The sequence below is a fragment of the Ovis aries genome, chromosome 21 (assembly GCF_016772045.2).
Source record: "Ovis aries strain OAR_USU_Benz2616 breed Rambouillet chromosome 21, ARS-UI_Ramb_v3.0, whole genome shotgun sequence".
Classification (NCBI taxonomy): Eukaryota; Metazoa; Chordata; class Mammalia; order Artiodactyla; family Bovidae; genus Ovis; species Ovis aries.
In genome coordinates this window covers 24,821,882-24,835,253 of record NC_056074.1, presented here as the reverse complement: position 1 = coordinate 24,835,253, position 13,372 = coordinate 24,821,882, and positions in this window count along the sequence as shown.

The window sequence follows — 13,372 nt, the reverse complement described above, 5'->3', positions numbered from 1 at the left end:
TGAATCAGTTCAGTTCAGCGGCTGAGCCGTGTCCGACTCTTTGTGACCCCATGACTCACAGCACACCAGGCCTCCCTGTCTATCACCAACACCAGGAGTTCACCCAAACTCATGTGCATTGAGTCAGAGATGCCATCCAGCCATCTCATCCTCTGTCATCCCCTTCTTTGCCTGCCCCCAATCCCTCCCAGCATCAGGGTCTTTTCCAATGAGTCAACTCTTCACATGAGGCAGCCAAAGTATTGGAGTTGCAGCCTCAGCATCAGTCCTTCCAATGAATACTCAGGACTGGTCTCCTTTAGGATGGACTGGTTGGACCTCCCTGCAGTCCAACGGGCTTTCTCAAGAGTCTTCTCCAACACCACAGTTCAAAAGCATCAATTCTTTGGCACTCAGCTTTCTTCACAGTCCATCCATATGTGACCACTGGAAAAACCAGAGCCTTGACTAGATGGACCTTTGTTGACAAAGTAATGTCTCTGCTTTTGAATATGCTATCTAAGTTGATCATAGCTTTCCTTCCAAGGAGTAAGCGTCTTTTAATTTCATGGCTGCAATCACCATCTGCAGTGATTTTGGAGCCCCCCAAAATAAAGTCTGACACTGTTTCCACTGTTTCTGCATCTATTTCCCATGAAGTGATAGGACCAGATGCCATGATCTTAGTTTTCTTAATGCTGGGCTTTAATGTAACTTTATCACTCTCCTCTTTCACTTTCATCAAGAGGCTTTTTAGCTCCTCTTTTAGCTCCTCTTCACTTTCTGCCATATCTGAGGTTATTGATATTTCTCCCAGTAATCTTGATTCCAGCTTGTGCTTCTTCCAGCCCAGCGTTTCTCATGATGTACTCTGCATATAAGTTAAATAAGCAGGGTGACAATATACAGCCTTGACATAATCCTCTCCTTATTTGGAACCAGTCTGTTGTTCCATGTCCAGTTCTAACTGTTGCTTCCTGATGTGCACATAGGTTTCTCAAGAGGCAGGTCAGGTGGTCTGGTATTCGCATCTCTTTCAGAATTTTCCACAGTTTATTGTGATTCGCATGGTAATCGGCTTTGGCATAGTCAATAAAGCAGAAATAGATGTTTTTCTGGAACTCTCTTGCTTTTTAGATGATCCAGTGGATGTTGGCAATTTGACCTCTGGTTCCTCTGCCTTTTCTAAAACCAGCTTGAACCTCTGGAATTTCACGGTTCACATACTGCTGAAGCCTGGCTTGGAGAATTTTGAGCATTACTTTATTAGCATGTGAAATGAGTGCAACTGTGAGGTACTTTGAGCATTTTTGGCATTGCCTCTCTTTGGGATTGGAATGAAAACTGACCTTTTCCAGTCCTGTGGCCACTGCTGAGTTTCCCAAGGTTATTGCAAGAGGGAATTAGAGGGCAGACACACTGAAACCATGATCACAGAAAACTATAGTCAATCTAACCACATGGACCACAGCCTTGTCTATATGAAACAAAGCCATGCCCTGTGGGGCCAACCAAGATGGGCGGTCATGGAGGAGAGGTCTGACAGAATGTGGTCCACTGGAGAAGGGGAATGGCAAATCACTTCAGTATTCTTACCTCGAGAACCCCATGAACAGTATGAAAATGCAAAATGATAGGATACTGAAAGAGGAATTCCCCAGGTCAGTAGGTGCCCAATATGCTACTGGAGATCAGTAGAGAAATAACTCCAGAAAGAGTGAAGGGATGGAGCCAAAGCAAAAACAATACCCAGTTGTGGACGTGACTGGTGATAGAAGCAAGGTCCGATGCTGTAAAGAGCAATATTGCATAGGAACCTGGAATGTCAGGTCCATGAATCAAGGTAAATTGGAAGTGGTCAAACAGGAGTTGGCAAGAGTGAACGTCGACATTCTAGGAATCAGAGAACTAAAATGGACTGGAATGGGTAAATTTAACTCAGATGACCATTATATCTACTACTGAGGGCAGGAATCCCTCAGAAGAAATGGAGTAGCCATCATGGTCAACAAAAGAGTCCGAAATGCAGTACTTGGATGCAATCTCAAAAATGACAGAATGATCTCTATTCATTTCCAAGGCAAACCTTTAAATATCACTGTAATCCAAGTCTATGCCCCAACCAGTAACGCTGAAGAAGCTGAAGTTTAACGGTTCTATGAAGACCTACAACACCTTTTAGAACTAACACCCCCAAAAGATGTGCTTTTCATTACAGGGGACTGGAATGCAAAAGTAGGAAATCAAGAAACACCTGGAGTAACAGGCAAATTTGGCCTTGGAATATGGAATGAAGCAGGGCAAATGCTAATAGAATATTGCCAAGAGAACGCAATGGTCATAGCAAACACCCTCTTCCAACAACACAAGAGAAGACTCTACACATGGGCATCACCAGATGGTCAACACCGAAATCAGATTGATTATATTCTTTGCAGCCAAAGATGGAGAAGCTCTATACAGTCAGCAAAACAAGACAGGGAGCTGACTGTGGCTCAGATCATGAACTCCTTATTACCAAATTCAGACTGAAATTGAAGTAAGTAAGGAAAACCACTAGACCATTCAGGTACGACCTAAATCAAATCTCTTTTGATTATACAGTGGAAGTGAGAAACAGATTTAAGGGGCTAGATCTGATAGATAGAGTGCCTGATGAACTATGGAATGAGGTTCGTGACATTGTACAGGAGACAGGGATCAAGACCATCCCCATGGAAAAGAAATGCAAAAAGCAAAATGGCTATCTGGGGAGGCCTTACAAATAGCTGTGAAAAGAAGAGAGGGGAAAACAAAGGAGAAAAAGAAATATATAAGCATCTGAATGTAGAGTTCCAAAGAATAGCAAGAAGAGATAAGAAAGCCTTCTTCAGTGATCAATGCAAAGAAATAGAGGAAAACAACAGAATGGGGAAGACTAGAGATCTCTTCAAGAAAATTAGAGATACCAAGGGAACATTTCATGCAAAGATGAGCTCGATAAAGGACAGAAATGTTCTGGACTTAACAGAAGCAGAAGATATTAAGAAGAGATGGCAAGAATACACAGAAGAACTGAACAAAAAGATCTTCACGACCCAGATAATCACGATGGTGTGATCACTCACCTAGAGCCAGACATCCTGGAATGTGAAATCAAGTGGGCCTTAGAAAACATCACTACGAACAAAGCTAGTGGAGGTGATGGAATTCCAGTGGAGCTATTTCAAATCCTGAAAGATGATGCTGTGAAAGTGTTGCACTCAATATGCCAGCAAATTTGGAAAACTCAGCAGTGGCCAGAGGACTGGAAAAGGTCAGTTTTCATTCCAATCCCAAAGAAAGGCAATGCCAACGTATCAGGATATGTGTCCAGTTTAATCATGGCAGTTGTATCCAATCTACTAAAGGACGGTTGGTGATTAGCAATGCTGCTATCCATGTGCAATGTTTGTGCTTTATCCAGAAGGAGACTTGCCCTACTGTTCCTTCCACTTGGTTATGTCCACTCTTCTCCTCTTTTTTAATCTCATCTTGTCACTTCCTCATAACTTGGGTTACAACATTCTGTAGGAGTGTTTCCAATCTGAGTTCACCTATCTCCGATGCAGAAAGCATCAATGGGATTTCCATATGACTTTGAGCTTTCACTTCCCTGGAGTGATTTTGCTGCTGCTGCTAAGTCTCTTCAGTTGTGTCTGACTCTGTGTGACCCCATAGATGGCAGCCCACCAGGCTCCCCTGTCCCTGGGATTCTCCAAGCAAGACCACTGGAGTGGGTTGCCATTTCCTTCTCCAATGCATGAAAGTGAAAAGTGAAAGTGAAGTCGTTCAGTCATGCCCACCTCTTAGCAACCCATGGACTGCACCCTGCCAGTCTCCTCTGCCCATGGTATTTTCCAGATAAGAGTACTACAGTGGGGTGCCATTGCCTTCTCTGGGAGTGCTTCTAGTCGATATATTTATTACTTGTCCTTATCTTCTTGTACACCAGCCCACATAAGTCTCCACTAGATAACAAATAAAAGCTTAGATAAAAACCCAGGTACCATATTAAATATTGGAAAGAATATCAGACAAAAAATCCTACTTCTCTTTTGTCTTGGAACATTGTTCTCAGGTCAGTGGGAGATAGAGAATAGTCCTTTCACCCCCTTAGCCCTGCTTTGTTTCCCTTTGGTCTCAGAAGCACTTGCCAAAGATACACGTTTTGGAATAAAGAGCCTTCAATGCCAATAATGCTCAACACTTCCAATGACTCTCGGAATATACAAATCTGGAGACACAAGTGTTTAAAAACCTAAGCCCCTCAAACACTTAAAATAATTTTATCACTCACAGCAAGATGAAAAATCTAGAATGAATAAGAAACACACATCTGTTTTTTCTTCCTATAAAGGTAATGTATACCCATTATTGTGTGTACTGTGTTCCCTTTTGGGAAAAAAAAAATTAATTGTATTGGGCTAAAGCTGAAACTCCAATACTTTGGCCACCTCATGCGAAGAGTTGACTCATTGGAAAAGACTCTGATGCTGGGAAGGATTAGGGGCAGGAGGAGAAGGGGATGACAGAGGTTGAGATGGCTGGATGGCATCACTGACTTGATGGACATGAGATTGAGTGAACTCTGGGAGTTGGTGATGGACAGGGAGGACAGGTGTGCTGCGATTCATGGGGTCGCAAAGAGTTGGACACGACTGAGCGACTGAACTGAACTGATAATGACTTTACAATGTTGTGTTAGTTTCTACTGTTCAGCAAAGATACACACACACACACACACACACACACATACATACAGATATTCCCTCTTTTTCCGATTTCTGTCCCATTTAGGTCACTATAGAGCACTGAGTAGAGTTCCCTGAGCTACACAGTAGATTCTTATTACTTATTTATTTTATACATATTAATAGTACCAGTCAGTCAGTTTAGTTGCTCAGTCATGTCCAACTCTGTGATACTCTTTGCAACGCCATGGACTGCAGCATGCCAAGCCTCCCTGTCCATAATTAGAAAAGACCCTGATGCTGGAAAAGACTGAAGGCAGGAGGAAAAGGGGATGACAGAAGATGAGATAGATGGTTGGACAGCATCAATGAGTCAATGGACATGAGCAACTTTAGGAGATGGTGAAGGACAGGGAAGCCTGTCATGTTGCAGTAAGTGGGGTTGCAAAGAGTTTGACATGACTGAGTGATTGAACAATAACAATGACTGAACAATAACAATGAAAAGACTACAAAGAAATCCACACAATTACGTTGTAATCAAGTTATCAAAAGTCAAAGATGATTTTCAAAGCAGCAAAGGAAATTCAACTTATATGATGGAAAAAGTGAAATTGTTAGTCACTCAGTTGTGTCTGACTTTTTGCGACACATGGACTGTAGCCTGCCAGGCTCCTCTGTCCATGAGATTCTTTATGCAAGAATACTCGAGTGGATAGACATTCCCTTCTCCAGGGGGTCTTCCTGGAGAACACAGGTCTCCTGCATTGCAGGAAGATTCTTTACTAATTGAACCAGCAGGGAAGCCCTATATGATGGAACCTCCATTTAAATATCAGCAGATTTTTTGCAGAACTCAGTAGTTATAATAAAAAAAGAAGTTTTTATATTTAAAAAGAAGAGAGACTGAATTCAACAGCTAACCTTTATACTTAAAGTAACTAGAAAAAGAACAACTGAGGCCCCAAATTAGAAAGCAGGAAATAGTAAAGATTAGATCACAAATATGTCAATTAATGAATAAAAAATAATAAATCAATGAAACTAAGATTTTTGAAAATTGACAAATTGACAACCCTTCAGCAATAAGCAAATAAAAGGACTCAGATAAAATCAGAAATGAAAGGCAAAAATAAAACTGATGCACAGAAATAAAAGTTTAGTAAACTTATATGAACAGTTGTGCACCAAAAAAATGAATAGTCTATAAGAAATGAATAAATTCTTATAAACATACAATCCATTCCATGCAGCCAGCATTACTGTGATATTAAAGCCAGACAAAGCTACTACAAGATTTATAGGCCCAACCCCTGAGGAATTCTGAATTTGTATTCATCTGAAGAACACATAGCATTTATTTGTTGTTCTTCAGTGACTAAGTCATGTCCAGTTCTATGTGACCCCATGGACTGTAGCCCAGCAGGCTCCTTGATCCATGGAATTCTCTAGGCAAGAAAACAGGAGCCAGTTGCCATGCCCTTCTCCAGGTGACCTTCCTGACCCAGGGATAGAATCTCATTCTTTTGCATTGAAGGCAGATTCTTTACCAAATGAATCCCCAGGGAAGCTCCAAACACATAATATATGCTTGAATTGTGAGTTTCATGGGATTAAGAATGATCTAAGCTATGTCCGCACCACATATACAAATGGAAAGAATGAGCCTGCATCTGGTTAATTAAGATAAATGTATTGCCTGATTTGATAAATTTAGCCCTCTACATTCTCTCTTGAAATTCATTGTGAGGCTCAAATAGTTTACCCTGACATATTGCTTGGGTGAACTTGTTTAAGAATTCCACCTTTCATTACGCACACGGCAAAGTCTGCTCTGAGAACAGGGACTGCCCGACACAATGTGATGTGCAGATTTCACTTTTTTTTTTTTTAATTTGCCAGTGGATTACATATCCAGAACATGAAGCCATTTGAAGCCCTGGCATCAAGCAACCCTTTTTCACTGTTGCATCTTGTCAGAATCAATAACAGCAATTTGAAACTTGTGTAAGGCATATTTATTAATAACACAATGAGAAAGGTTGATGCTACAAGATTTTGGTTTTCCCTTTTAATGCAGTGACTTAAGAGGAATCAGCTTCATTTGGGAAGTGCTGGAGAAATCAGTCTAAATGGCATCTGTGTGTGTAGTCATTAAACGTGTATGTGTTGCACTGCTGCTCAGTTTTGCCTTGGAATATCACAAGAGAGAATTCAGCACATCATCGTTTTAACAAAATTTCTAAATTGCTTCATTTAGTTCCCAAGGTGATCAATCGACTTTGCCTCGTTAGACAATTCTCAGTTGAGGAAAGGGAGGTAAAATAATCAGATATTATAATGAGGGCAGGGAATCTGATCTCTACATGACTAGTGAATGAGGACCTTTGAGATTAATTAACTGAAAATTCTTTTCTAAGAGATTTCTTAATTCAAAGAGTTCTTGTAGGATGACGTAAATGGTAACAAAAGTTACCTTAAATTTCTCACTAAAGATCATCATGGTGGTAATTTTAAGAAACAAGGACATTTTCCTGAGTTTTCTTACTGAAATGATGTCGATCTGCTTCTTCTCAAGTTGAATACACATTTTCATAAGATACAACAGTATATTTACCCTCAAAAATGAAAACATGTCTCAACAAATATGTACATGTACATGCATGACAGTTTCATTTAGAACAGTAGAAAACAAGTGAAATAGTCATCAATAAGTGAGTAAATAAATTGCATTATTTCCATGAGATAGCATATTTCAACAATAAAAAAGGTGTGAATTCAAGTACACATCAGAACAGGGATGAATATCAAAAGCATTATGTTAAGTGAAAAAGTCTAGACACCAAAGAGTTTACATTATAGATCCCATTCATACAAAACTATCAAAAAGGCAAAACAAATATATAGTGAGAAAAAGATTAATTCTTACCTGGGATGGAGTGTTTGGAGATTGACTACAAAGGGGTGTGAGCAAATTTTTGTCTTTAATAATGGTGGGTACATCTTTAAACTTCACAGTCCTCTTATGGTTACTAATACATTATTTCACATAAAATTTAGAAAGAGTAAAATATTATTGGCCAATAGCTCCACCCACTGCCATACACATCTGTACTTTGTGGGATGGTTGTTATATACACAGAACTGAACCTTTGTTAAATTTGCTTTTTTTTTTAGTTTTTATTTTTACTTCATTTTTGCTTTACAATACTGTATTGGTTTTGCCATACATTGACATGAATCAGCCACGCCTTTTTATTTTTAGTAGTTTCTTGATAGATTCCCTAGGATTTATCACAAAAATGCTCATATAGTCAGCAAATACTGAACATTATTTCCTCCTTTCAGGATGGATGCTTTTATTTCTTTTCCTTTTTGCTCTGGTTGGCATCCTTAACTAAATACTGAATAAAAACGGTCAGAACAAACATCTTTGCTTTGTTTTGACATTAGGTGGAAAATGTATTAGTCAAGAAATAGAAACCATACAATGATTTGAATAAAGAAATTTTAATACAAACATTTTAAATTGAGCATTAGAGTAACAGGAATTTAGCTCATGAGAACAAAAGACAATTTTAAAGAAGAAAGGAATAGTAGATATAAGGAGGAATATTCTAAGATGTTACAGAGACTCGAGGAAAGGCACTCCTGCCTGGCATGAGACCCAAACCTCCATGGAGACAGTGTGTCTTTAGAACTTGGGCTAAGGTGATTTTTTCATCATCCATATTTCTCGTGATGCTTATGAGTTCTTTTATCTTTTGAACATATGATATGTATTTAAAAGAATTTCTTTTATGTCCTTGTCTACTAATTCCAGCACTTGTCACTTTTCTGGGTCTTTGTATATTAACTTATTTTTACCTTAATTATGGGCCTTATGTTTCAACTTCTTTATGTATCTGGATATTTTTGATTCTGTGATGCAGTTATTTGGGAAATTTTGCTTCTTTCAAGGTTTGCTATTAAGTTTTATTTGATCTGATCAGCCTTTAATCAACTGATAGTTTAGCTCCACTGCTGAGACAAAATCTTCATACCCTACTCAATGCTCTTTGTAACACAAAGGTTTTCTACTTTGGATGGTGGAACTATAAAACAGTTCTTAGCTCTAGGGCCCTCATGAGAGTGCTACATTTTGGTATGCTTCTTTAGGGGTTGGAGCTTGTTCTGGCATGTAGCTATGTAACTTTTGGATCATCTTGATTAATCAAAGCCTTGGTTTCAAGCTTCTTTATTATGTGTCTGAAGTGGTTTTCCTTGTGGGCTAATTCAGCCCCAATTCTGATTGTTGACCACTCTTGGATCTCTACCAAACTTCCCATATCATCCCTCTTGGGAAGGTCAGAACTCGAACAATTTCAGCTCTGAGTACTTGAAATATTTTTGCTTATAGCTTCTTACTGGTTATGATTGCTCCATCATTTACTTTGCCTTATCTTGGGGAATTTCACAAATTAGTAGTTAGTCATTTATTCAAGAGGACCCTCCTGCTGACTTCTGGAGCACATTCTCTGAATACCTTCTTCCTCTCTATGTTCCACCCCACAAACCCTAGCCATTCTAATATCTCTGAAGTCTGAATTCTGTATCATTAGTTTAGCAAGACTTCTATGCAAGTTTTTAAATCACCTTTCCTGTGTCCATGTCCAAAAATTCCACAAAAGGAAAAAGCCAAGGGTGATCACAAGGCTAATTTGTTCATCTAGTTGCTTTTTTTTTTTTCTTGCATTCGTCATAAACTTGTGATTCCTGTTAGTATATCAAAAGTGTAGTTTTCACCTTTCTAGTAGTTTAAAGAGGTTGAGCAAGTGCTGCAAGTTCTGTAGCAGTTATCCATTCATAAATGGATACATCTTTTTCCTTTGATTCTGTGTAACATCACTGACATTATGGTCACTAAATTGCCATATGATGTCATTGATGCAGTTTTTAATTAGTACATTTTTTGTATTTTATTTTACTATTCATGTCTTCTAAATATAACCTTTGTCTTTAATAATAAACATATGACCTCCTTTTTTATGTCTTTTTTTTTTAACTGAAGGATAATTGCTTTACAGAACCTTGTTGTTTTCTTTCAAACCTCAGCATGAATCAGCCATCATTTCAGTTCAGTTCAGTCGCTCAGTCATGTCCAACTCTTTGTGACTCCATGAATCGCAGCACACCAGGCCTCCCTGTCCATCACCAACTCCCGGAATTCACTCAGACTCACATCCTTCGAGTCAGATATGCCATTCAGCCATCTCATCCTTTGTCATCCCCTTCTCCTTCTGCCCACAATCCCTCTCAGCATCCGGGTCTTTTCCAAAGAGTTAACTCTTCACATGAGGTGGCCAACATACTGGAGTTTCAGCTTTAGCATTATTCCTTCCAAAGAAATCCCAGGGCTGATCTCCTTCAGAATGGACTGGTTGGATCTCCTTGCAGTCCAAGGGACTCTCAAGAGTCTTCTCCAACACCACAGTTCAGAAGCATCAATTCTTTGGCACTCAGCTTTCTTCACAGTCCAACTCTCACATCCATACGTGACCACTGGAAAAAACCATAAGTGTACATAAATCCCTTCCCTTTTGAACCTCTCTTCCATCTCCCTTCCCACCCCACTACTCTAGGTTGATACAGAGCTCCTGTTTGAGTTTCCTGAGTCATAGAGCGAATTTCTGTTGGCTATCTATTTTACATATGGTAATATGTTTCCATATAACTCTTTCCATAAAACTTACCCTCTCATCCCTTCTGCCCATGTCAATAAGTCTATTCTCTATGTCTGTTTCTCCATTGCTGCCACATAAAAAAATTCTTCAGTACTATTTTTTCTAGATTCCATATATACGTGTTAGGATATGATATGTATATTTCTCTTTCTGACTTACATCACTCTGTATAATAGGTTCTAGATTCATCCACCTCATTAGAATTGACTCAAAGACATTCCTTTTTATGGCTGAGTAATATTCCATTGTGTATATATACCACAACTTCTTTATTCACTAATCTGTTGTTGGACATCTAGGTTCCTTCCATGTTCAAGCTATTGTAAATAGTGCTGCAATAAACAATGGGATACATGTGTCTGTTTCAATTTTGGTTTCCTCAGGGTATATGCCTAGCAGTGGGAGTGCTGGGTCATATGATTGTTTTATTCTTAGTTTTTTAAGGAAAAGCTATACCGTCTTTCACAGTAGCTGTTATCAGTTTACATTCCCACCAACAGTGCAAGAGCATTCCCTTTTCTCTACACCCTCTCCAGCATTTATTGTTTGTAGACTTTTTGATAATGGTCATTCTGACCAGTGTGAGGTGGTATCTCACTGTAGTTTTGACTTGCATTTCTTAATAAAGAGCAATGCTTAACATCTTTTCATGTGTTTGTTAGCCATTTGCATGTCTTCTGAGAAATGTCTGTTTAGGTCTTTCTCCCACTTTTTGATTGGGTTGTTTGTTTTTCTGATATTGAGTATTTTGGAAATTAATCCTTCATCAGTAGGTTCATTTGCTTTTATTTTCTCCCATTCTGGGGGTTGTCTTCTCACTTTGCTTATAGTTTTCTCTGCTGTGCAAAAGCTTTTAAGTTTAATCAGGTCCCACTTGCTTACTTTCGTTTTTATTTCCATTACTCTAGGAGGTGGATCATAGAGGACCTGGCTTTGACTGATGTCATCAAGTGTTCTGCCCATGTTTTCCTCTAAGAGTTTTATATTTTCTAGTCTTACGTTAGGTCTTTAATCCATTTTGAGTTTAACTTTGTGTATGATGTGTTCTAATTTCATTCTTTACACATAGCTGTCCAGTTTTCTTAGCACCATTTATTGAAGAAGCTGTGTTTGCCCCATTGTAAAGCCTTGCCTCTTTACTCAAAAATTAGGTAACCATAGGTGCATTTTTTTTCTGGATTTTCTATCTTGTGCCATTGGTCTATATTTCTGTTTTTGTGCCAGTACCATCCTGTCTTGATGACTGCAGCTTTGTAGTATAATCTGAAGTCAGGAAGGTTGATTCCTCCAGCTCTATTCTTCTTTCTCCAGATTGCTTTGGCTATTCGGGTCTTTTGTGTTTCAATAGAAATTGTGAAATTTTTTTCTAGTTCTGTGAAAAATGTCATTGGTAATTTGATAGGCATTGCATTGAATCTGTAGATTGCATTTGGTAGTATAGTCATTTTCACAATATTGATTCTTCCTACCCAGGAACATGGATTATCTCTCCATCTGTTTATGTCATCTTTGATTTCTTTCATTACTGTTTTTAATTTTCTGTGTACAGTTCTTTTGTCTCCTTAAGTGTATTCCTAGATATTTTATTCTTTTTGTTGCAATGGTGAATGGGATTGATTCCTTAATTTCTCTTTCTGATTTTTCATTGTTAGTATGTAGAAATGGAAGTGATTTCTGTGTATTGATTTTGTATCCTGCAACTTTGCTAAATTCACTGATTAGCTCAAGTAATTTTCTGAAACTATCTTTAGGGTTTTCTATATACCGTATCATGTCATCTGCAAACAGTGAGATCTTTATTTCTTTTCCAAACTGAATTCCTTTTATTTCTTTTTCTTCTCTGATTGCTTTAGCAAGGACTTCCAGAACTGTGTTGAGTAAGAGTGGTGAAAGTGGGCACCCTTGTCTTGTTCCTGATCTTAAAGGGAATGCTTTCAGTTTTTCACCATTGAGAATAATATTTGCTGTAGGCTTATCATATATGGCCTTTCCTATGTTGAGGTAGGTTTCTTCTATACCCATTTTTTGATGAGTTTTAATCATAAATGGTGTTGTACATTGTCAAAGGCTTTTTCTGAATCTATCAAGATTATCATATGGTTTTTATCTTTCAATTTGTTAATATGGTGTATTACATTGATATATTTGCATATATTGAAGAATCATTGAATCCCTGGAATAAACCCAACCTGATTATGGTGTACAATGTCATGAACCTCATTCCATAGTTCATCAGGCACTCTATCTATCAGATCTAGGCCCTTAAATCTATTTCTCACTTCCACTGTATAATCATAAGGGATTTGATTTAGGTCATACCTGAATGGTCTAGTGGTTTTCCTGTTTTCTTCAATTTCAATCTGAATTTGGTAATGAGTTCATAATCTGAGCCACAGTCAGCTCCTGGTCTTGTTTTTGTTGACTGTATAGAGCTTCTCCATCTTTGGCTGCAAAGAATATAATCAATCTGATTTCAGTGTTGACCATCTGGTGATGTCCATGTGTAGAGTCTTCTCTTGTGTTCTTGTTGTGTTGGACTGGAAGAAACACAAGCTGGAATCAAGATTGCCAGGAGAAATATCAATAACCTCAGATATGCAGATGACACCACCCTTATGGCAGAAAGTGAAGAGGAACTAAAAGCCTCTTGATGAAAGTAAAAGAGGAGAGTGAAAAAGTTGGCTTAAAGCTCAACATTCAGAAAACGAAGATCATGGCATCCAGTCTTATCACTCCATGGGAAAATAGATGGAGAAACAGTGGAAATAGTGTCAGAATTTATTTTTGGGCTCCAAAATCACTGCACATGGTGACTGCAGCCATGAAATTAAAAGATGCTTACTCTTTGGAAGAAAAGTTATGACCAACCTGGATAGCATGTTCAAAAGCAGAGACATTACTCTGCCGACTAAGGTCTGTCTAGTCAAGGCTATGGTTTTTCCAGTAGTCATGTATGGA